Genomic DNA, 24,762 nt, shown 5'->3' with positions numbered 1-24,762 from the left:
ATCTTGGAAAAAGAGTCTCCAACTAAAAATCAGAGTGCCCCACTATGACCCAGGAATTTTAATATTAGAGAAGAAAGACGAAATAGATATTCAGAGAGAACTCGCTGCCTCTCCCAGAGTGACCAGTTATCCCTCAGTTACAGTCAGCTCCTCATCCTTGCCATTATTTTCAGCACGCTGAAGTCCACGAACAAATGAACTGAACTGGAAAACAGGGACATTTGCATTCAAAAATGCCTTTCAAATTACAACCCAAGGAAGTCTGTGACCACCTCGAGTCACAAATCTGAAGTGTCTCCCCTTACTCTAATATCTTGTATCATTCACCAATTTATATGGATAAATGATTGCACTTCCGTGGTAAACAAAGGAATACAGATAGGAAAGTGAGAGAAAATGTTTTCAAAAACATCTCAAAGAGTTTCTTTGAAGTGAAATTTTGTGGGTTTTTTTCTAACCTCCTCCCATTGCCTAGTAATATAGTAGTAGCAGCAGCAGCAGTAGCACAGTGGGTGCAGTAATAGTAACAATGGTAGTGGTAATTGTAGCGGGAAGTAAGAGGCAGAGAAGGTGATTTTTATGGCACACTTGCTATGTGTCAGGTCTTTCCTAAGTTATCTCTCTAAACTATTTTGTTGGATTCTCATAACAATCCTTTGCAGTATTTGTCTCTTGAAAATGAAGCTGAAGGAAAGTGATATGAAGTATCTTGCCCCAAGTTGTATAGCAAGTGAGTAGCAAAGCCAGAATTTTAATACAGGCAATGTGACTGCCTGTATGGTACAACATGCCTGGATAGCCTTAAATGGGGTACTGTGCTAGACACTTTACATCAGCTCATTTTTAAAAAGATTTTATTTATTTATTTGACAGAGAGGGAGATCACAAGTAGATACAGAGGCAGGCAGAGAGAGAGGAAGAAGCTGGCTCCCTGCTGAGCAGAGAACCTGATGTGGGGCTCGATCCCAGGACCCTGGGATCGTGACCTGAGCCGAAGGCAGAGGCTTCAACCCACTGAGCCATCCAGGTGCCCCTATATCAGCTCATTTTATCCTCACAATAATCTCACAGTACTATTTACAGATGGGAAAACTAAGGATTGAAAAAATTAGATAGCTTTCCTTTAGTCACGGCCATGAAGTAATGGAGCAAGATTTAAATCCAGGCAGTCTGATTCCTATCCTCCAAACTAATGCAGAGCTCATGTTCAAAGCTGTGCTCTCTAGCAAAATCCACGTACTGGGGAAGAAAGCATAAACTAATATAACCTTATTGTTTTCTAATAAACTTTCCATTTTTGCCTTCTAATTCAGCTGGAGCACACTGGAATATCAAGTTAGAACAGCTTCCCAGGAGTGAACAGGTGGGTTTGTAAAACTAGATTTGTTTTGTCTGATGAGTCATCTTTGTCTTGTGTCTGGTAAAAATGAAGTTGTTTTGTCTCACTGTGGCCCTGAGAGGTATTTAAGGTTATATACAGAGACATCTTGAGTTTGTCATCTTTGTCTGACTATAAAAATAAAAACCAGATGGCCTGCTGCAGGTATAAGCATGATGGTTGAGTGTATGGAGGTGGAAGGTAGGAGAGGTCAAGTAAGTGACAGGAAGTTCCTTAGCCATACTATTGCAATGCCTTCCCTACACACACACATACACACACACAAACACACACACACTTTCTCATTCTCTCTCTCTCACTTAAATCCACTAGAAACAGCTGCCTATCTGTACCTATACCAAGCACTTTCCTATTCCTCAGATACGTATCACTAAGGCCAATCCTAGAAAAAAATGTAAAATACAATACATATCACGCCTTCTCCACCATCTTTGTTTGTCTTCCTTTCTGCCCTTGTTTTCTGGTGTCTACACACTGCCCTTTTTGAGAAGATGATCTGTGTCAAGCATAGGAGGTTCCAACACTTGGAGCTTACCTATTGGGTCCTTGTAAATCCCTCACAGAGACCCCTGCCCTAACTACAGCTCTCTGCCCCTGCTTATGTTTAAACAATATATTCATTTATTCAACAAATATGTATGGAATGGCTACTATGAGCCAGGTCCTGTTCTAGGCTCTTGAGATACTTTGGTGAGCAAAACAGACAAAAATCCCTGCCCTTGAGAAGCTTACATTCTAGCAAAGGAAGGCAGAAAACAAGCATGTCACATTATAAATGAGTACATTATTTAGCCTATTTGTTTGTTACTAATACTGTATAAAACCAGAGAAAAGTTGAGTAGGGAAGAAGGATCAAGAGAGCTGAGGGGAGAAAGCAAAGATGTGGTTTGAAATATTCAACAGTGTGATCAGAAGAAGTCTCAGTAAGAAGAAATTGAGTTCTTAAGAAATTAAGAAGAGACTTGAGTTCGGGAGAGAATGAGCAAGTGGATAAATTAGGAAAAAACATTCTAGACATAAGAAGGAACAAGTACAAAGGCCCCGGCCAGAATGTGTCTGAAGGATTTGAGGAACTGCAAAGAAGCAGAGTTCTAGAGCAGAGTAAGTGAGTGAGGCGAGAGTAGCAGGAGATGAGGTTAACAAGGTCAAGGCGGCCATAGCCTCTAGACCTTATAGACCAATGCAAGGATTTTGTATATTAAATTGGGAACAAATGTTACATTTTCTCTTAAATTTAATTGATATAGAAAAAATATTCTCCTCTTTTAAGAAAACATATGGAAACTTAAGAAATAACATAGTAGGGTGGACCAATGGCCCATTCAACTCAGTCTTCTACATCTAAAGTGTTTCCAGCTTGCTGAGTGGAAGAGCCTTGTGCTATATCCCAATCATTAACCTCCCCTTAAATATCTACTAGACATTTATGTAGAAGTGCACATAATTCCAGCCTAAAACATATTCTTCTGGCTTGCATAAGCTCTTGTGAGAAGATGATCTGTGTCAAGCATAGGAGGTTCCAACACTTGGAGCTTACCTATTGGGTCCTCATTTATGTAGCAGTCCCTACCACCACACCAGCCCTCTGCCACCATGAACCCAAGACTTCTATGAAATTAAAAAACAAACACACTTTCTTCCAATAACAATTTGAGGATTTAGGTTCTCTAAATTATTTACACTTTCAAGAAGCATCCCTGAATCAATACAGCCATGAAATCTGGAGACACAAATTAATCATAATAAATAGCACTAACTCTCTTCCTTAGGGTTTTTAATGCTTGAATGATTTATGGTATTGTATTATCTTCTCCCAGTAATGGAGGAAATAGGCACCTATTAATTCCGGGCTGCGTGTGAGGACATCACTAAGGCAACAAGAAAGCAAAAGGAAAAGGGAAAGTGTTAACTCTATTATAGGACAGGGTTTCTCAACCTCAGCACTGACATTTTGGACAAGATAGTTCTTTGTTGGGAAGTCAGGGGTGCCTATTCTGGGCATTGTGGAATGTTTAGAAGCATCCGTGGCTGGTGCTAAGTAACACTAAGATGCCAGTAGCACCTTCTCAGTCACGACAATCAAAAATGTCTCCAGGTTTTGCTAAACGCAGAATTATCCCCAGTTGAGGCTGACTGCCATGGGGTAATCCAGTTATGCCATACGTAACTCGTAGCTCATGCTCATCCTCAAATACTCTCTAAAAATAATAAGGAGGCTGATATGTCTGTGCCTTTGGAATCTACAAGTGAAGTAGCGATTAAAAAGTCAACAGACGTCAAAAAGTAAATTTCAGGGCACCTGGGTGGCTCAGTGGGTTAAGCCACTGCCTTCGGCTCAGGTCATGATCTCAGGGTCCTGGGATAGAGCCCCGCATCGGACTCTCTGCTCAGCAGGGAGCATGCTTCCTCCTCTCTCTCTGCCTGCCTCTCTGCCTGCTCGTGCTCTCCGTCTGTCAAATAAATAAATAAAATCTTAAAAAAAAAAAAGTAAATTTCAGAATCCTGGTTACATAGGATGCAACCTTAATGCCTTTGTAGTGACTGTGTGAATATTTTGCATAGACAAGAGACTATTTTCTATAAATTGGTGTTTGTTGATGTGATCAAGAAATGTAGCCTATACAAAAAAAATTTTTCAACTGCTGAAAGAACTGGAAGGTTGAATCTTTTATTTCCTTGGTCAAAAGGTGAGCTTATCCCTTCCCCTCTTCTTTTAAGTGAAATAAAGACAGAGTTTGAAAATGCACCTACCCATTTGGCTCGATAGTTAAGTCTTGTCTGGCTATAGTGTAAAAATAGACATTCTTCTGTCTGAACATGAAAATAGTACTTCCCCAACAAAAGCTAAATGTCTTAGAGCTGCAAAAGATGTTTACTTTTATAAAAAAGCCTTTTCCTCTAGTGTGTATTTTGGGATCATGTAGGTGTTTTAGTAGAAGTAAGCAGGTGTATAAGGCTTAGAGACAAACCCATAAGAGCGTGCTTCCCACCGTAGGTGAGGGAGTCTTGTGCTAGTCACAACTTTCTGCATGTTAGGTTGGGAATATATGCTGGTGTAATATTTATCCTCCCCTCTTGGAAAGATGTAGATACACTGAAATAATGATATTGACCATAACTATCTTCCAGGAACACTTTCTATCCATTCATTCATTCATTCAACAAGCAGTTATTAAAAACCTACCGTGCCCTTTGTAGGTCACATTGTCTCTCAACTCTCCTGTTATAGGGCAGAATTGGGCACAGTCAAGACATTAAAAAATGAATATGGTTGTGTTCCAATAAAAATTTTTGTTTGCAAAAAGGGGGCCATAGTTTGTCAACCTCTGAAATAGGGGAAAAGGAATCAAGAGTTCATGGGGGTCACCACTTCTAAATAGGATGACCTAGGTGAACTTCCTTGAGAAGGTAATATTCAGTCAAAAACTAGGAGGTAAACAAGTCAGACTTGTAGTTTATGTGGAGGAAGAACATTCCAGGTAGAGGGAGCGGTAAGTTCTAAAGTCCTGGGGCAGCAGTGTGTCTGGTGTGTTTTGAAGCTTCAGGAAGGAGCTCTGTCTGGTTAGGACATGATGAGTGAGTTACCCTACTTGTAACCACTCGCACTAAATGAAACATGTTTCACTATAGTGAGTAAGGGCTCAGAAATAGGCCTTGTTGGGGCACCTGGGTGGTTCAGTAGGTTAAGCGCCTGCCTTCAGCTCAGGCCATGATCCTAGAGTCCTGGGATCAAGTTCCACATCAGGCTCTCCATTCAGCAGAGAGTCTACTTCTACCTCTCCCTCTGCTCATGTTCTCTCTCTCTCTCTCAAATAAATAAATAAAATATTTAAAAACAAACAAATAGGCCATTGTGATATAGGAAAGATGAGCAACATTGATGTGTTTTGTGTTGTCCTCACTGAGGCCTTGGTTTAACTTAATAGTGAGAACAAAGGCAACCAGATGAAAGGAAGAATGCCTAACCATAGAGGTTTCCTTTAGGAATCTTTTACCAAACATTCTCATCCTCAGCAGAGCTAGCAAAATGAAAGTTTATAATCAAAAAGCAACTATAGGGGCACTTGGGTGGCTCAGTGGGTTAAAGCCTCTGCCTTTGGCTCAGGTCATGATCTCAGGTCCTGGGATTGAGCCCCACATCAGGCTCTCTGCTCAGCGGGGAGCCTGCTTCCCCCCCCCCCCACCTCTCTCTGCCTGCCCCTCTGTCTGCTTGTGATCTCTCTCTCTCTCTCTCTCTGTCAAATAAATAAATAAATAAATGATTTTTAAAAAGCGACTATAAAATACTGCCTTTTTATTCACTTGGCCTGTTTATCCCTGAAGTGGTTTTTTTTTTTTTAAGATTTTATTTATTTATTTGACAGACAGAGATCACAGGTAGGCAGAGAGGCAGGCAGAGAGATAGGAAGGGAAGCAGGCTCCCTACTGAGCAGAGAGACTGATGCGGGGCTGGATCCCAGGACCCTGGAATCATGACCTGAGCCGAAGGCAGAGGCTTTAACCCACTGAGCCACCTAGTGCCCCTCCCTGAAGTGTTTTTAAGAGGCAACTGACAGTAGTATTTACAGAACCAGAAGATAGAGCTATTATTTCTAATTTTTCAATAAACCTAACTTCTGAGAAGAAAACCTAACTTCTGAGAAGAACTCTCTAACCCTTGATCTGGATGTGCTGAGAAGGTAGGATAATGTGAGCCTCCAGTTGCCATGAGAGCAAAGCCAGTCTGTCCACGGGCTTGCCCAGAGTGGGCCAGCACACGTGGGTCTGAGTGTGAACCCGTGGACATGGGCGACCCTTGGTGGTGATCGATGTGTAAAATGGTTTTCATGTAGTGTTTGATGGAGCCAGCTTGTAGTGCAACTTGGAATAATAACTTGACATTTATACCCCATCCTTTCCCACAAAAATGTATTTATTATGAAAGGATAATAGACAAAAGGTAGAGAGTAAAACAGAAGCCTTGGCAGAACCGCCAAAACCTGACAGTCCTCTCAAGACTTGCGCCGTACCTTCCTTATCCTTTACCTGTACTTGAGCCTTGCTGGAATTCTCAGTTCCCAGAATGCTCGGTGCTGTCCCCTTCTGGTCAAGAATGTCTGTGGCCCAACCCTGTCACTCGGGTAACATATTCATCCTTGTGTTCAAAGAGCACTTCTTCCCAATTAAGTCCAGTCCTCCAGTTGTGCACTTTCATGCTGGGACTCTTCCTTTTCTTCATAGCACTTCTCAGTTTGTAGTTCATACATTCATCTGAGTGACTGTATCAAATTGTGATTTTGGCATGTTATCCCAGGCCTATTACAATCCATCATAAACGACTCTAAATGGGGCAAATAAGGTAATCCAAGAACACAGTTTTCTAAGGATTCTGGTTTAATGCAAAGGTAAAATGACATAGTGGAACTGAGGGAGAGGAATTGCATGTCCTTCAGCCCCTTCCCATAAATTTTTCTTCTAATCAGCATTGTGGTATGATTGGAGTTGAGAGTTGAAGATTATATTTTCCGTGAAGACATGAAGAGCAAGCCCACATTCATTCTTTGACAATCAGCCGGAAGGAATATGACTATTCAATTGACTGTTGTTCAGAATTGAGCATGCATTCAGCTGGAGAAAGAATGATTCATCAGTTCATGGCTTTGCGAAAAATGACTATGGTTCATACTCCCCTCTTGTGGCCACTTTCAAGGACACCGGCTTGTACATAAGAGTGTAGAAGGCAAATGAGGAATTGGGGGGGAGACAAACCATAAGTGACTCTTAATCTCACAAAACAAACTGAGGGTTGCTGGGGGGGGTTGGGAGGGGGGTGGGATTATGGACACTGGGGAGGGTATGTGCTTTGGTGAGTGCTGTGAAGTGTGTAAACCTGGTGATTCACAGACCTGTACCCCTGGGGATAAAAATATATGTTTATAAAAAAATTAAAAATTAAAAAAAAAAAAGAAGGCAAATGAGAAATCAAATTCCTTTATTCAAGTCAGGAACCTGAGAGTCACTCATTCTTTAGCCCTCTTTTATAAAAATTGGTGGGACATTACACAGCATCTCCAAACAAGGGTCAGTAGACTTTCTGCTAAATCTTTAATGATAGAAGTTTAAAAATGTTTTAAAAGTTCAACATTTAAGCCAGTGGAGGGTTTGATGCAAATACCTGAGAGGCCTGATCATTTCTTGCGAATTACCTTTCCTTAATTCAGCTGATGGCCAAGTCCCACGCTGCCCGCTGGGCACCCCCCTTGTCCCCAAACACAAGCCCTTTTCTAACAGTCTGTGCAGCCCTGTTTAGTTTTCTCCTTCCATCCCCTTCACCTGCCTGGCTCTGCCCCCACCTCCGTCTGGCCTGGGCAGGACCCCAGCCCTTTCTTCGGAGTCGTGGCCGAGCGGCCCCACGGCTGGGAGCTGCCCCCGGGCGGTGCGGCTGGCCTCTCAGGCAGGACCCCCTGGCTGTGCTGTGCGTGTCATGGTCCCCCCAGGGGCAGGGAAGGGTGTCGGGTCGGCCTGCAGCTGGAAGGGGGCTCAGCTCCCCACCACGCATAGCCCCCAAGTGTCTGGTCAATAAAGAGGCTGTGCCTCTTTATCTCAGTTTGTTCCTCTTCAAGTAGCACATTAGTAAATTTGGAACTTTGGGGGAGTGTGGGAAGGAATGATCTGGCAGATGAAGCAATTGATAACATCACAAATGCTCACTATACAAATATTTATTGAGTATTTGCCACTGTAGGGAATCATAGTTATATAAAAATTTTCCCTGTCTTAAAATATTACCCAGAAGTGTGAAGGGACCTGTATACGTATCTTCATTACATGAAAATGATAAATGCCAAAGAGATAAATTAATGTGCTCTTTGGCTATGACATAGGACAAAGCCAGAGACAGGAAGTGAAGAGGGACAGTTGATGAACTGCTCCTTCTGAACCAACATATTCCAGTGCAGGACAAATATGGATGCAGCACTTACTCTGCATCAGGTGTTCTGAGCACCTTATCAAAGGTAACATAGTATTCACCTCTTACCCATTAGGCTGGCTACCTCTTACCATGCAAAAAGGAAAATAACAAATGTTAGCAAAGATGTGGGGAAATCAGAATCCTCGTGCACCAAATTGGAAATGTAAAATGGTACGACTGATGTAGAAAACAGTATGGAGGTCCCTCAAAAAATCTAAAATAAAATTACTATATGTTCCAGCAACTCTACTTCTGGGTATATTCCGAAATAATTGAAAGCAAGATCTCAAAGAGATATTTGTACACCCATGTTCATGCAACATTTTTTATAATGGCTAAAATATAGAAGCAACCTAAAAATCCACATGACACATGAATGGCTAAGCAAAATGGGGTCTATACGTACAACAGAATATTATTTAGCCTCAAAAAGGAAGGAGATTCTGACACATGTTACAACACAGATGAAGATTAAGGACATTATGCTAAGTGAAATAAGCCAGTCACAAAAAAACAATTACTATATGAGCCATTCATATGAGGTGCTTAGAATAGTCAAAGCCATAGAGACAGAAAGCAGAATGGTGGTTTCCAGGACTAAAGGGAGGGAGGAATGAGAGTTATTGTTTAATGGGTACAGAGTTTCAGTTTTACATGAAGGTTTTCTAAAGACAGACGGTAGTGGTGGTTGCACACTATAAATGCATATAAATTCACTGAACTGTACATTTAAAATGGTTAAGTAGGTACATTTCATCTTATGTGTATTTCACCACAATAAAAAATTCTTTCAAAAAATATGCTATTGAAGTTCAAAGAATAACTTCCTATTAGAGGTAGCAGCAAAAGCTTCTTAGAAAGGAAGCATCTAGGTTGGTCCTTGAAATACTGGTTGCCTTTAAGCATGGGAATTTCAGGCAGAGGGAGCCACCTAAACGAAATCACAGAGGCAGAAAATTTCAAGGCAAGGAAAAGAAAATATAAGTGCTCATGAAAGTTAGTACATAACGTGGCAGATCGTTTTAAATACCTGGCTCACGAGTTTAGAATCAGCTTAGGAGGCAATGAGAAGGTATTAAAAGCTTTAAGCAGGAGAGGGATGTGATGTGAGTTACACTTTGAGAGGAATAAATTTTTAAACTACTGTTCAAGTTGGATTGGATTTGAAAGGGAGGAAGTATCCGGAACCAAGGTCGAAAATTAGTGTTCTGTGGCTCAGTCCAGCCCATAGACCTATCTTATTTTACTTAAAGAGTGTTGAGCAGTATTTTTAAAAGTATTTTTATTAACATATAATGTATTATTTGCCCCCAAGGGTACAGGTCTGTGAATCATTAGTCTTACACATTTCACATTACACATTACACATTTCACAGCACTCACCATAACCCGGCCACCCTACCCCTACCCCTCCACCCCCACCCACAACCCTCAGTTTGTTTTGTGAGATTAAGAGTCTCTTATGGTTGTCTCCCTCTGGATCCCATCTTGTTTCGTTTTTCCCTTCCCTACCCCCCACAACCCACTGTTCTGCCTCTGTTGAGCAGTATTTAATGATCACATAAAGTTTCAGATCTCTGGCTTCTCTTTAAAATGCTAAAACGATCTGGTGACATCAGCTGTCATTTCCTCATGACAGTAAGACTGCAAGAGTTGAACAGCAGCTACTATCTCTCCATGGACCACATATTATTTTCTGGCTTCCAAGTCCCAAGCACTGCCTCTTGTCTTCAGGCACAAAAGCTTGGTGTCAGCTGCCAGTCCTCATTGTCCTGAGTGTTTTGTCTTCCTACTTCAGACTTTCTTTCTTAATGTATGAGACCTTCCTGACTCGTTGGGGCAATTGCATTTGTGAATGTGAGTCCAGAGGGACACAGCAATTGGATGTGAGGTGACCAGAGCTTTCATCAAGAATCCGATCACAGGGAATGAAGAAGGGCATTTGCAAGAGATCCTTGTCCTGCTGGTTTTTCTAAATCTGAACCAGCTATTAACATACAATGTGAGAAAAAAAAATACAATGTGAGAATTGCTGACTTGGATGGAAAAAATAATCATTATGAACAGTTTGACTATATTTCTTCAGAAAGTCAATTATAATGTCCCCAAAAAAAGTTATTTTGCCTTTTTCCCTTCTAAAAATTTTTAGAGTAATGATTATTGTTATTATACAGAGTTAAATAGAAAAACAGGAATGACTCAGTTTCTCCCACCATAAAGTATGATAGTCAATTGATTACAACACAGTAAATTGTATTTTTAAGCATGAGATGTGTTTCAATCAGTTGATGAGGTCATTAGTCAAGGGGGCCAAACTGGCTCATGGGAGGGACAAAGAAATCCTTTTTTAAATATATAAAACACAGCTATGGATATAGCACATAAATGGATATACAGAATTATTTGTGGTATTACAGTTGCATAGGGAGGGGACACTTAGGGGAAAAAAGCTCAGAGGGCCCCTTGGGAGAGTAATATTGAAAAGAATATTTGAGAAATACTAGACAGAACAGACTTTGAGCAAATTATCTGTTTTGTCTCCATCTGTACTGCCTACCAGTTAATGCTGGGTAGACTCTAACCAGATCAAATCTGCTTGCTTATCGTTTGTGAGAGATCAGGCCTCAGTCATAGCATCACCAGTGCCCCTGTGTAAAGACCTCATGAAAGCTCTGTAACAAACCCAGTACTGTTCACAACCGAGATATTGAATAAAAATACAGATGCCCTTGCTCAAAACCAAGAAGAAAAAACACAAGCACCAGAACAAATTTCCAGAATAAGATCACTTCATTACGCAAACAGTACTTCTTAGTCTGAAACATCTTGCCTTGGGAACTTAACACAACAGCCAAGAAAACATCAGACAGATTTGGAGAAGGGAGGCTGTTGGCGAATAACAGCAAAGTGACCTCACCCGTGAGATGGCCTGAGTGCAAACTCCAGTGTTGGTGAACAAGACACATCCTGCAAGTCAAATGCACGGAAGTATAAAGTCCAGCTGCATCTCACTTGGACAAGAGATCCACATGCGGGCGATCTGTGTCTGTCCCAAGGTGAGGTCAGAATAAGAGAGCAGCTAGCAGAGCTCACATTTCTAGTACACAACCAACCCGAACTCCCCCAAACTCAATGAGGGTTCTGTCTGAGAAAAGATGACACGGGACTCCAGGGATTGATGTGAGCAGCTGCTGTGTTTGCAGAGCTTAACTAAAAGGATGTGTTTCATCCCTCAAGAGGATACTAACAGTTTATGTGGAAAGAGGAGGCGTGCTAATTCTTATTACAGAAGGCTCCGGGACAATCTCCAGCAAAGTCTAGCTTCCTTATTGGGGGCCTACATCATCATCATCACCATTATCTTTTTTATTATTATTATTATTTATTGAGCCCTAGTCCAGTCACACATTGGACAAAACATTATGCCAACATCCTCTCTTTTCCTCCAAATTACCTTACAAGATAGGCATTATTATCACCCTCATTTGAAAGATGAGGACATGGAAACACAGAGAAGCTAAGTAACTTGCCCAAGGTCACACAACTAAGATGCATCAGAGCTAGGGCTTGAATTCAGGTCTGTCTGACTCATCAGCTCTCTGCTACTTCCTACTTCCTCCAGGGAGAAGAAGGATTTTGAACATGGGTTCCATCCTCTGAAGGCTTGATTGGTGTAATTTAGATTAGAGGCAAAAGAATTTATTTCTGGTAGTATTCAATGGCATCAGTGATTAGCAAGATCCTTTCGAGCCTTTCTGATGTCCTTTGGTAATCTGGCACCTGATAGGGAGGTAGGCATAAAAGATTGGAGGTACAAGAAAACAGCAGGCATTTTAGAATTCACCAATTCTGAATCAAAGCAACAGATGTATGTACTTACATGTAACTTTTGGGGCTGGAACTCAGACATAAGTGTCTTGCACCTTGGTAATGGATTTGACAGTCCACATTCATAGCCAAGTACTACCAGAGTGGGTTCTTTTGGAAGCTTTCAATGCTGGTTAAAATTTCCCAGAGGAAAGAAAAAAGAAAAAAAAAAGGAAGGGAGAAAGGAAGGAAATATTTCTTGCTATTGTGATGAAGGACTTCAAGAATACAAAACACAGGGGTGCCTGGGTGGCTCAGTCAGTTAAGTGTCTGTCTTCACCTCATGTCATGATCCCAGTGTCCCAAGATGGAGTCCTACATTGGGCTCCTTGCTCAGCAGGAAGCCTGCTTCTCCTTCTCCCTCTGTCCCTCCTTCCCACTCATTCTCTCTCTCTCTCTCTCAAATAAATAAAATTTTAAAATCTGAAAAAAAAAAAAAGGAAAATAGGAATGCAAAAAGACAGAACTCATAACTACTAAATGAAAATCTGCTCCACACAGGTACGAAAATATCATGAACTGGCCACATAAAAACAGTTATAAATTTTTAGTGAACTGAGAATGATCTTAATTTCAGAAGAAATCTCCTATTTCCTTTCTCAGACCACAGCAGCTTTCCTTCTTTTACTTTCAACTTTACTCTTTAAATTCAGCTCTCCAACTCAAAGTTGTGCTCAATCATTACCTTCCTCATGTCCTCAAGGATTTCTCATGTATTCTAGATTCCTGGTTATCACATGATGTCTTATTTCATAATCTCTTGCCATGGCTCCTCTGGGGTTATTTACTGCCTGGAAAGCTACATGAGATCAGCAGCCCTGCTCTGAGGCCCATGATTGGGCCACCTCTCACCAACAGCGCCCCTTACCCCCTTTGGGTTCCACTGTGTTTGCCAGACCCACTACCTCTAGAGGGCACCACAGTCATTGCCTAACGCCACCAACCTCATCAGGCACCTTGCCCCTGCAGAGCACCACCATGCCAGTCAGAGTCACTACCACCAACACCCCAAGGATCTACACTGTGCACTGTCGCCTGTGGCTGGTGCTGCTGAGATGCCCTAGTAACTGTGCTCTGGAGTCAGCCATACACGACAGGCTGCTGTGCTTTCATTGCACTGAGTCACATGGGTATGAGCTCAAAACTGCTTATGCCCTGGTTTTTGAAGAGATTCGATGAAATGGCTTATCTTGTTTAAACCCAGAGCTTCCCCACCCCACCCCCCTTTCCAGGATGCACTCACATTCACTGAAAGCTGGGCTCAGGTCAAAACTAAGGGAAATAATATACAGGCATATCTTGTTTTATTGCACTCCGCTTTACTGTGTTCACGGATACTGCATTTTTTACAAATTAAAGGTTTGTGGGAACCCTGTATTGAGCAGATCTGTCAGCACCATTTCTTTTTTTACTGAAGTATAGTTGACCCACAATGTTACATTAATTTCAGGCATACATCATAGCGATTGTACAAGTCTCTACATTACCATGCTCACCACGAGGGTAAGGTACCATCTATCACATCAACACCATTTTTCCAACACTGCTCACTTTGTGTCTCTGTGTCACATTTTGGTAATCTTCATAAGATTTCGAACATTTTCATTATTATTTTATTTGCAATCTCATGAATAAGGAGTTGCTTCTTACAGATGAGCAAGAAAGAGGTTTCTTGAGATGGAATATAGTCCTGGTGAAGATATTGTGAGGATTATTGAAATGACAACAAAGGATTTAGATTATTACATAAACCTAGTTAATAAATCAGTGCAGAGTTTAGAGGATTAATTCCGATTTTGAAAAAAGCTCTACTGTAGGTAAAATGATATCAGACAGCATCACATGCTACAGAGAAATCGTTCGTCAGAGAAGGAGTTAATCACAGCAAACTTTATTGTCATCTTATTTTAAGAAATTACCACAGCCATCCCAATTCCCAGCAACCACCACCCTAATCAGTCAGCAGCCATCAACCTGGAGGCAGACCTTTCACCAGAAAAAGATTACAACTCACTGAAAGCTCAGATGATGGTTAGCATTTTTTAGCAGTAAAGTATTTATTAATTAAGATATATACATTGTTTTTAAAGATACATGGTATTGCACACTTAATAGTCTACAGTACAGGGTAAATATAACTTTTCTATGCACTGAGAAACCAAAAAAATTATTTGGCTTGCTTTAGTCTGTGGTATTTGCTTTATTACAGTGATCTGGAACCAAACCCCCAATGTCTCCATGATATGCTTGTGTCCCACTGCTTCACTGGCTAGGTAATTGAACTAATCATGTCTGCTTAGCTTCCTGTTCCCTTAGAATGAGTCTTTCCCCAAAATCCTTGGCTCCTCCTAAAGGACCCACCCCTCCCATCCCTCAGTACATGTCCAAATTTTTTCAGTGGGGCATGAAACTAAGTTTAAACAGAACCCACAGAACAGAGATTAGAATTTGATCACAAATAGTGGTTACACGTGTTCCTGTAGATTTGTTAATGTCAGCATTGAAGAATAAAAAACAAGCTATCACAGATCATTTGCTACTGCCTTATAGAATTTATTTTACTTAATTGGACTTTAGCCCTTTCCCATTACCTTCTACCCAAGGGTGTTGTAGGAACCAGCAAAAAGAAATGTGATATTGTAAGAACACTGTAAGGGTACCATTTGCTGCTTCACATGGTGTCTCCTAGTTTTTTTCTGAAATTATTTTACATTATGAATTTTACCACTAATCTTATCTTCCTCCTTCCTTTGGTTGCCCAGTGTAGAGTCAGATGTGTAGCCCACCTGGTAGTGGCTTGAATTGTGTCCCTCTAGAAAACAGGTTCAAGTCTCAACATATGGTGCCTATGAACCATATGTTCCTTATTTGGAAATAGGGTCTTTGCAGATGTAGTTAAGACGAAGTCATACTGGATTTGGGTGGGCCTTAGAGCCAATGGCTGATATCTTTATAAGAAAAGAGGACACGGGGCACCTGGGTGGCTCAGTTGGTTGGGTGACATCCTTCGGCTCAGGTCACGATCCCCGGAGTCCCAGAATTGAGTCCCGCATCGAGCTGCTAGCTCCATGGGGAGTCTGCTTCTTCCTCTGACCTTCTCCGCTCTTGTGCTCTCTCTCACTCTCTCTCTCAAATAAATAAAATCTTTAAAAAAAAAAAAAAAGAAAGAAAGAAAGAAGAAAAGAGGACACAGAGATTCAGAGGAGACACAAAGGGAAGAAGGTCATGTGAAGATGGAGGCACAGACTGATATAATGCTGCTCCAAGCCAAGGAATGCCAAGGATTTCTGGGAACCATTAGAAGCTAGGAAGAGGCAAAGAAGGATTTTTCCCTAAGGCCTTCTTACGAAGCATGTGCCTGCTGACACCTTGATTTCAGACTTTTAGCCTCCAGAACTTGGAGAAAAGAAAGTTCTGTTGTTGAAAGCCCCCCAGTTTGTAGTAATTTGTTATGACAGCCCTAGGAATCTACTACATAACTTACAAGTGCATAGAACCGGCTGGTCAGTATTGCTCCTCCCTAATTTAACCCCTTATATTTCTGTTGTCCCAGTTTTCTCAGTTATTTGTTTGTATCTTCAGTAGAGTCGCCTCTGATTCTTTCCTCTCTCTTCTACCCCCATTCCCCTTTTTATTCTACCCCTTTTCCTCTAACTTTGTTTCTGCCCTTTTTATTTTCCTCCTTTTTCCTAATAATTCGTTCAGTGGGCTATCTTGTATTTCTATTCTGATTAAAGTCTATTTTCTGGTTTTCTTGCCTATGGTTCTTCTTCCTTGGAGAAGGAATATATACCTTCCCACATTGCTGAACTCAAGATGTGACCACATGATCTGCTTTGGTGGATCAAATGTAGTCGGAAGTGATGTGTATCACACTTAGGCAAAAGCTTTAAAACTAAGCATAGTTGGCCATATTTCTTTTCCTTCAGCCATGGGAACTGGTTGGACAGCCTGGATCCCAGAATGGAGACAAGGAATAGCACAATTACAGTAGACCTACAGTAAACATGTAGCATGAATAAAAAATAAACATTTGTTGTAAGTCCCTAATGTTTGGGAGATATTTGTTATGATGACTTAACCTGTCTTGATAGATACAGGTTTTTTTTAAGATTTTATTTATTTGACAGAGAGAGAGAGAGATCACAAGTAAGCAGAGAGGCAGGCAGAGAGAGAGGCTGAAAAAGCTCCCCGGTGAGCAAAGACCTCGATGAGGGACTCGATCCCAGGACCCTGAGTTCATGACCCTAGCTGAAGGCAGACGCTTAACCCACTGAGCCACCCAGGTGCCTGAAAGATTTTATTTTTGAGTAATCTCTCCACCCAATGTCGGGCTTAAATTCACAACCCCAAGATCAAGTGTTGCTTGCTCCACTGACCAAGCTAGCCAGACACCCCTAACTAAATACAGTATTTTATGTTAATTTCTTTCTCTTCTTCCTAACCTTCAGTAGGAAAACCTTTCAGAGCTCCCTTTTACCTAATGAATAAAAGCTAAACTACTTAGACTGACATAAAATCTACCTGACTCTAACCAGTTTTTCTCCTTTTATTTATTTATTTTTTTGCTTTGAAAGTTATTACTAGAAAAAGAGCAGTTAATCACATTAGCTACATTATGTTTAGCAGAATATTATGCATATTTTGCCACTCTCTTATTAATGGTTTCTGTAAGTCAAGCCCTGCTTAAGACCAACTAGAAAGTATGACTAAGCCACAGAAGAGCCAGCCTAGGAAAGGATGGCTAGAGTAAAGTCCTGCAGGAACTTGTGGTCAGAAATTGACCCAGTAGGTTGATGACAAAAACAGAGATGAAAGATCTGAAATCAGGGCCAGAATATGTTGGTAGTGCTCGAAGGAGGGAGAGATTGCACAAATAGAAGTCAGTAGCTAAGCCAGAACTGAGAAATGAGTGTGGGTCCCAGGAGTAAGACCCACAAGGAATTAAATATCAAGGTATGAAAGATGATGGGGTGTTATGAACTGAATTGTATTCCACCCACCCACCCCCCGCAAAGTCACATGTTGAAGCCCTAACACCTAATGTAACTGAATTTGGAGACAGAGCCTTTAAAGAGGTAATTCGAGTCAGATGAGGTCATAAGGGTGGAGCTATCACCCAGTATGACTGGTGTTCTTTTAAGAAAGGGAAGAGACACCAGGAATGTGCGAGCATAGAGAAAAGTCCATGTGAGGACATAGGGAGAAGATAGCCACCTATAAGCCAAAGAGAGAAGCCTCAGGAGAAACCAATCCAGCTAGCACCTTGGTCTTGAACTTTCAGCCTCCAGAACTATGAGAAAATAAATTTCTATTAAGTAAGTAAGCCATCTATTCTGTGGTAGTTTGTTATGATAGTCCTAGCAAACTAATACATGGCATTGCATGGAGGAAGGTCCTACAGGCCAAGCCCTGGACAAGATAATGATCAAAACTCTGCTCTCACCACAACTTTCCTTCATCCATAGCCACTTCCTACCTGGAGCTCTCCACTACTCCAAAGGAATCACGCCCCTTCTGAAAACGAGTTATGTCTTGTGTCTTAGACTCCTAGGCGGGAACTACAATATTTCTCTTGTACCACCCAGAGATTTGTGCTTATTCAGTGCTTAAGGGTTGATTCATATGTTCTCTGTGTTTCCTAAATCAGAGGTCCATAACTTCATGGGAGCCCTGAGAAAGGGGGTAATTCATAAATGGAATTTAGAAGCTGGCCCACAGCTTTTGTCAGGTTCTCAAAAGAAATCCTAGTCCTCAAGGGTTAAAAAAAGAAAAATACTTCAACTCTGATACTGGCTTTCATTAGACCCTTTTGACCAATGCCAATGTTATGTGGATCAGTTCCTATGCAGTAATGTAATCACTTGATTTGTCAAAGTTCTCCAATCACATTTACACATTGGATAAGTTTCTAAATCTAATCTCCAGCTCCATCTGTTAAGTGGGTATTATAGGCTTATTGTCCTCAGCATCATGAGCTGTAACTATTTTAGAAATGACAGCCTTAGAAACAATAAGAGTTTGGATATCTGCCCATGAACTTTCCCAAAGTAAAGCCATACTTAAAAGACATTGTAGGGGGGGTCTGAGTAGCTCAGTCAGTTAAGCATCTGCCTTAGACTCAGGTCATGATCCCAGGGTCCTGGGGTCAAGTCCCATGTTGGGCTCCTTGCTGCAAGGGGAGTCTGCTTCTCCCTCTGCCCCTCTTCCCGCTAGTTCTTTTAATCTCTCTCGCTCGCTCGCTCGCTCTCGCTCTCAAATAAATAAATAAATAATCTTTTTTTAAAAAAAGACATTGTAGATTCAAGGTTTTTTTATTTTAAAAAAATCAGTTTTCTAGTTACAAGAAATATAGTGGATCTTTTTAATCATTTTATAGATGAATAAGATCTAGAGGAAAACCTCTAACAGAATCCAAATTCCCAAGCTTTGCCACCTACAAATGAACTCTGTAGCTACATAATTACATTTAAGAGATAAGTCACATATTTTCCTTAAGATATAAATCCAGTTTGCTTTACCCAAGTTATTTCTGTGTTAATGTACCTTTCTATAAGAAATTTCACTTTGATCATTTCATAAACATATAAAAAATCAATGTTAGTATTAGAATATTTTTATTGGTCAAGTCTTTTTTCCATAGTCCTGCAGCTACAACTTTCTCCACATTGTCATTGGATTAATGTAATTACCTGAAATCAGTCTCATCAAGCTATCTCAAATAAATTGGGAATGTGGTTAGAATACAAAGTCAATTTTTCAGGTCCCAGAGAAAATTTCCATAGCCAAACCAGGCAAAATCTTCAGAAATGCTTGTCCTGCATATCCTGCAATAGTACCACTATTCCCATGGCCCTCAGGAGATGCCAGAAAAAAAATGGTGCCTGTGTCTCCTACACTTCACAGACCCTCATGTACACGGAGGCAGAGGAGAAGCAAAGTCAAACACAGCCCACTCCTTTGATCCTGCCTCTGAGGAGATGGCTCACACCCTAGACCTTGGCTAAGGAAAAACATCCCATTGTCTGAGGCAAAAGGACATCACGTCATTTCATCCTGTGCCTGCAAAGGCCGTTCAGAACAAGTAATCCTGAATGTAGAGACGTGAGACAGTTCCCAGCTGCACTGTGACTTGTTTTCGGTTCCTAGGCAAATTGCCCAGTTTCCTCTGCTTCCAAATTTCCCCAACTGCAAAATAGAGATAATTACTGTTACCTTTCTCTTGCGGAGTTCTGACAAAGAAAGAGGGCAAATGTCTCTGAAGTGGTTGGAAACAATTGTCTAAGGACAGACTTGTCTAGAACTATAGGTGGGGTTTTTGTTTATTTTTGTTGTTGCTATTTTGCTTTTGGCCCGACTTTGGCATTAAGTGTAGAAAAATCTAAATTATAACCAATCATGGGATGTCAATGGAGCGCTTAGAGTCAACGGAGTGCTTAGAGTCAACTAAGCGCTGTGCCAGGCAGAAGGAGCACATCCCTACCCTCGAGGAACTCACAGCTCGCTCACAAGGAGGTATTTTATGCCTGGAGGTTGGTTGGCTAATGCAAGCACAGCAATTGGCCAAGGTCGCTTGGGTTGGAATCCTACTCTATAACTCACGAGCCGGAGACCTGGAAAAATCACTCAGCTGTATTAAACCTTGGTTTCCTCGCGCAAACTATAGTAGCCACCATTTGAGTGTCTGCTGGGTGGCAGGAGGTATTCTTGGCACTTGCGTTGACTTGAAACTCAGAGATAGAGATGATTATCATCCCAGTATTTGTATCCCCATCTTACAGATAAGGATACTGAAGCTTAGAAAGGTTACATAATTTGTCCCAGCTCATACATTTAGGGAGTGGGTAAGCCAGGATGCAAACCCAAGCTGCATGGCCTCAAAGCATGCAGACCTTACCAGTTTTTTTTTAAGATTTTATTTATTTATTTGACAGACAGAGATCACAAATAGGCAGAGAGGCAGGCAGAGAGAGAGGAGGAAGCAGGCCCCCTGCCAAGCAGAGAGCCCGATGCGGGGCTCTATCCCAGGACCATGGGATCATGACCCAAGCCGAAGGCAGAGGCTTTAACCCACTGAGCCACCCAGGTACCCCAGACCTTACCATTTAAACAGCACTACCCCAAAATGGGATCACAGTTCGACTCACCTCATATAGACTTAAGAGGATCAACTGAAATCATGCATAAAAAAACTGGTAGCACAGTGTCTGACACGTAATAAATGTACAATAAAGGTAGAAGTAGCAGTAGAACAGAGTAGACGCCTATATAAATAACCCTAAAGCCAAATCAAAAATAAATGGGTAGGGGAGCCTGGGTGGCTCAGTGGGTTAAAGCCTCTGCCTTCGGCTCAGGTCATGATCCCAGGTCCTGGGATCGAGCCCCACATTGGGCCCTCTGCTCGGCAGAGAGCCTGCTTCCTCCTCTCTCTCTGCCTGCCTTCTCTGTCTACTTGTGATCTCTCTCTGTCAAATAAATTTTTTTTTTACATGGGTAACACTAGTCTATTTCATGAGAAAACTTCTTCTCCTAAACCAGTCCTTGTACAGAGGGTTTTAGTAAAGAGTCGTGTTGGGGGAATAATGATACATGAACTGCACCATTTCTGAACTGGCATCCAAGTGATGTATAATATGAATAAGTGATGCTTCATCTATCCAGAAGTTTCTGAAGGTCGTTTAAAGAAAATGGAAAGTATCTGAGGTGTCCTGCTTCTATTAAAACTGAGACTGTATTCGTGAGAACAGTTTCCAATTAAGCAGTGTAAAAACGCATCTGCTGTAATTATTCTTCTCCCCTTCCCTTACCCCCACCCCCCAATTTCCTTTAAGAAGAAATAACAGCAGAGTTTCTTTTCAAAGTCTTAAAATAAAAATCCCCAAAAAAGGGATCCTGCTTGCTTTTTAGAGTTGTTTGAAAAAGGAAAAAAAATGCATAAAGAGCCACGTGCTTCTGTTCTGGCCAAGTTATTAGCCTCTGAGAACAAGAGCTAGAGGAGAGGACTGTTAACCCCCTCGTCTCAGGCGGGATGAGCTCGTTCCCGGTTGGCTTGCACAGGCTGGAAAGCTCCTCGCGCCCTCCGAGAGGCCAGCCTGCCGGAGAACTGCAGGAATCTGCAACAAAAACGGTGACAGCCTGAAACACACCCGCTGCCAACCTCCACATTTGTCTGTCACCTCAGACCCCAACTAGTTGACAGAGCAGCAGAATTTCAACTCCAGCAGGCTCAGTGTGCTTCTGGGAAGAGAAGCAGAGCTAACGAGAGAAGAGATTTTTTAAAGAGTTTGGCTATTTATCGAACTTTTACTTCCTGGCTGTGTGCAAAGAGGAGATTCAAGTCCAATTTTACATCAAGGCTCTGGGTCCAGTCACATCCCTGAAGGTAAATTTTTATAAGTTTACTGTATCATCTCATTACATTTGTTATACTAATTTGTATGATCTGATGAAGATGTCTAAAATTTTTTTCCTAGTACAAAGCCATTTATTTACCAAAAAAAACACAAAAATCCTTTTGTGTGATTTACAGAAAAGCTAAATAGGCAAGTTTAACTCTCATATTCATGTTTCCTTTTCTTCTCCAAGATTAAATAGTAAATTGTAATAAATGATGGTTTTTAATGTCGCCCACAAACACAAATGTAGAACCATTGCTGGTCACATTAGCATTTAGATCTTGATGACGTCTGAATCTGGGAATGGGTTTTGTAGAAATATTTTGCTAAATATATTAAATAAATAAGGGATGTGGTTTCTTTTAAACTTTCAAATCAAAGCGTTTTCCATGTTTAAATTACCTGAAATTATTTCATCACCATCGTTGTCCTAGTCTGTACCTAACAGCAATGTAGAAATGGAACATTTTCCTTTTCCAAAAGGTAGGAAAATCCCTATCCTACTATGATCTTTGATTATTTTTTAATTATTATGACTATTATTCATTTCTTAACTCCCTTTTATACTTTTACGACTAATTATCTCTTGTCTCCTTCTACCATTTTTTAAAGATGCGCACACATAAAATCTTTCTAATTCGTAATGATGTCTTATTTGGGGAGGGAGAGGGGAGAGAGGGGAGCCGAAGAGCTAAGGAGATTCTGGTAACTCCTCTAGCGTGAGGTACTGTCATTTCTGGCTCTGTTGAAATGAAAAGCAATAATGCAAGTCACGCTCACTCATTCTCCCAGGTATTAGAGTCCCCCTGCAGGAGAAAACCATGCTTTCAACTGCAGATTGATGCTGCTGATACTCTAACCAAGAGGTACTGCAGAAAGAGTATCTCTTTTGCACTGCCTTTAATCTGCAAAGAGGTTAAGTATGTCACCTTGGCATTGTATCTGAGCTTTCTTCTGGCCCACAGCCTAAGTACACGGAATAGAAATGTTCACTCAGTCCAACTCAGCAGAAATCTTTTTTTTTTTTTTTAATTCTCCCCTTTCTCTTGGATGCCAACTTTTTTTCAGTTCAGAGCTTATTCACCTAAACTTTGATGGTAATGACTACTGTTAACGTTGACTATTAAAAAAAAAAAAAGACAGTCTCCTTAGGAAAGACTTAAGTTTATATTTCTGTTCATTCAACAAGACCTAGCAAAGCAGAGCAGTCTATTTCATCCACTTATTGTCCAGTCAACCAAAAGAATACGTACATGTTATTAATGAATCTTGCCCTTTTCTTTCTTTTATGGAATGTCTGTACAGCTACTCAGCAGTTACTGAGGCTTCTTTTCCAGGTCTGTTGGGATTCAGTTCCCAGTCTTCCTCATGTGCAGCTCCACTTATCAACTACGTAAAAAAACAGTGATGATGGAAATGAAGGGCGATGTTTCTAGAAAATGCCGAACACTATTCATTTCATTTCCTCTTGACAGCTTGTCATTTTTATTCCATTAATTTGTAACAGTACACAAGCATTGCTATTCAAGTTTAGCACAATTTCCAAAATGTGTTAGGAATCATTTTCCACCAAAAAGAACAAAAACAACTACAGTTTTCCCTCCACATATCTTTCTGGAACAACCTTCAGCGAAGGAGAAAGGGGCCCCTTAAACCAAGAGGAACTTCCGCAGTTGGCCTGCCAGTCTAAGAGATGCCTGGCGAAGCTGGGGTGTCTGGCTCAAACAGGCCCACCGGGCATCTTCCACCAAAGGCTCAGCTTGCAGTGGTAGTACCAGCGGGGGCCAGCCTGGGTTTTGTCTTAGGCACCAAAAGATGGACAGAATTCTGGGGAACAGAGTGTGTGGTCTTGACTGATTGTAGGGACATGGTTTAATAAAGCGAGTCAGATCGGGGCTCTGGAAACATACAGACCTGGTTTCCATCTGGGCTTTGCTAGGCCCTGTGACTTCGGGCAAATGAATCTTTGAGCCTCAGGCTTCTCATTTGTGGAAATTAGGGTCATAAAATTAGTTGCCACCTCAGAGATCTGTGGTGACATTAAGTCAAGAAAACAGCTATGCCTGGTGCAATATGAAGTAATCAATCAGTCATAGCTAATAAGAACACACTACCCTATCTATATGTCCCGAAGAGAACTCTGTAAGGAGGGAATTTACTGTAGGTTTTCCCTCAAAGTCTTTTACTGACTCATCTATAAAGCAAGTAGCAATAATAATACCCACAAATAATACCCACAAATTCTTGTTGTGGGAATTAAATGAGGTATTTTTTAAATACTAAGTACAGCACCTGACAGAAGGGCATGCCAGGAGAAAGTGTTCAATTAGGCCCTTGAAGTGATTTTTCTGCTAACAAAATGGGGGATCGGGGAGGAAATATTCTTTGAATTCTCTTTTTTTACCCAAAGTAATACAAAAATAAATCTGACTCTGCTGTACTCCCCTGGGGTGGAGGGGCTCGATGTGAAGTATTTATTACCGTCTTTTACTCTTTCATCAATTAGTTGCTTCTTAATGGCCAGTCAAACCAAACCAAAGGGAGTTTTCTGTTTCAGAGTGCCATTAAGAGAGAGAGAGTCGAAATGCTGCTTTGCAGTCAATTTTGTTTCGTTGGCCTAGTTGGACAGGGGAGAAGGCCCCCAATATTTCTCCTTTCTTATTTTTTCTAAAGGCGAGAATAGGGGTTTGGGCATGTCCTGGGGATATTTTTTCCCCTTTCTAACTGAAATTCAAACGAAAGGGTTTGGGTTTTGTTTTTTGTTATTGTAAACCTCTCCCCTATGCTCCTCGCATTGAAATGTCAGCTGCTTTTTCTGGCTACATGTAGCAGGAGCAGCCTGTCGTCATAGCAATGAAAGGGTATAGAGAGACTCGAGTTTCATGACCCAGTCTGTGAAATAACTCTTAGTCGGCTCTAAAATCCTTCTTTAGAAAAGAAGTCTCCAGTCCTGGCTTGTTTCCTTCCTATTATGCAACCCACTTATGTACACCAATTGCAGGAGCTAAACGTTTCCTTTAGAGAGTCAATGAATCGATGCTAAGAAAATGAACAAGACAGCTAGCGAAACAGTGACCAGTTTCCTCGGGAGCGCAGGGGGGAAAACAAATGGGAAGGCAAAGGAAGAAAGAAATAACCTCCCTTCGTAG

The 24,762-nt window shown here is 41.2% G+C and overlaps 1 protein-coding gene across 1 annotated transcript in view; it reads left to right on the top strand.

The window, feature by feature from the left end:
• The first annotated feature begins 21,219 nt into the window (after positions 1–21,219).
• SPARCL1 (SPARC like 1) overlaps positions 21,220–24,762 on the top strand; it is a 47,252-nt gene continuing 43,709 nt past the window's right edge. Inside the window, exon 1 of the mRNA XM_059375635.1 lies at positions 21,220–21,600. The gene's annotated coding sequence lies outside the window, so the exon portion shown is untranslated. The remainder of the gene's footprint in view (positions 21,601–24,762) is intronic.

The sequence above is a fragment of the Mustela nigripes genome, chromosome 1 (genome assembly GCF_022355385.1).
Source record: "Mustela nigripes isolate SB6536 chromosome 1, MUSNIG.SB6536, whole genome shotgun sequence".
NCBI lineage: Eukaryota > Metazoa > Chordata > Mammalia > Carnivora > Mustelidae > Mustela > Mustela nigripes.
This window is presented reverse-complemented; position numbering and strand designations above follow the sequence as displayed.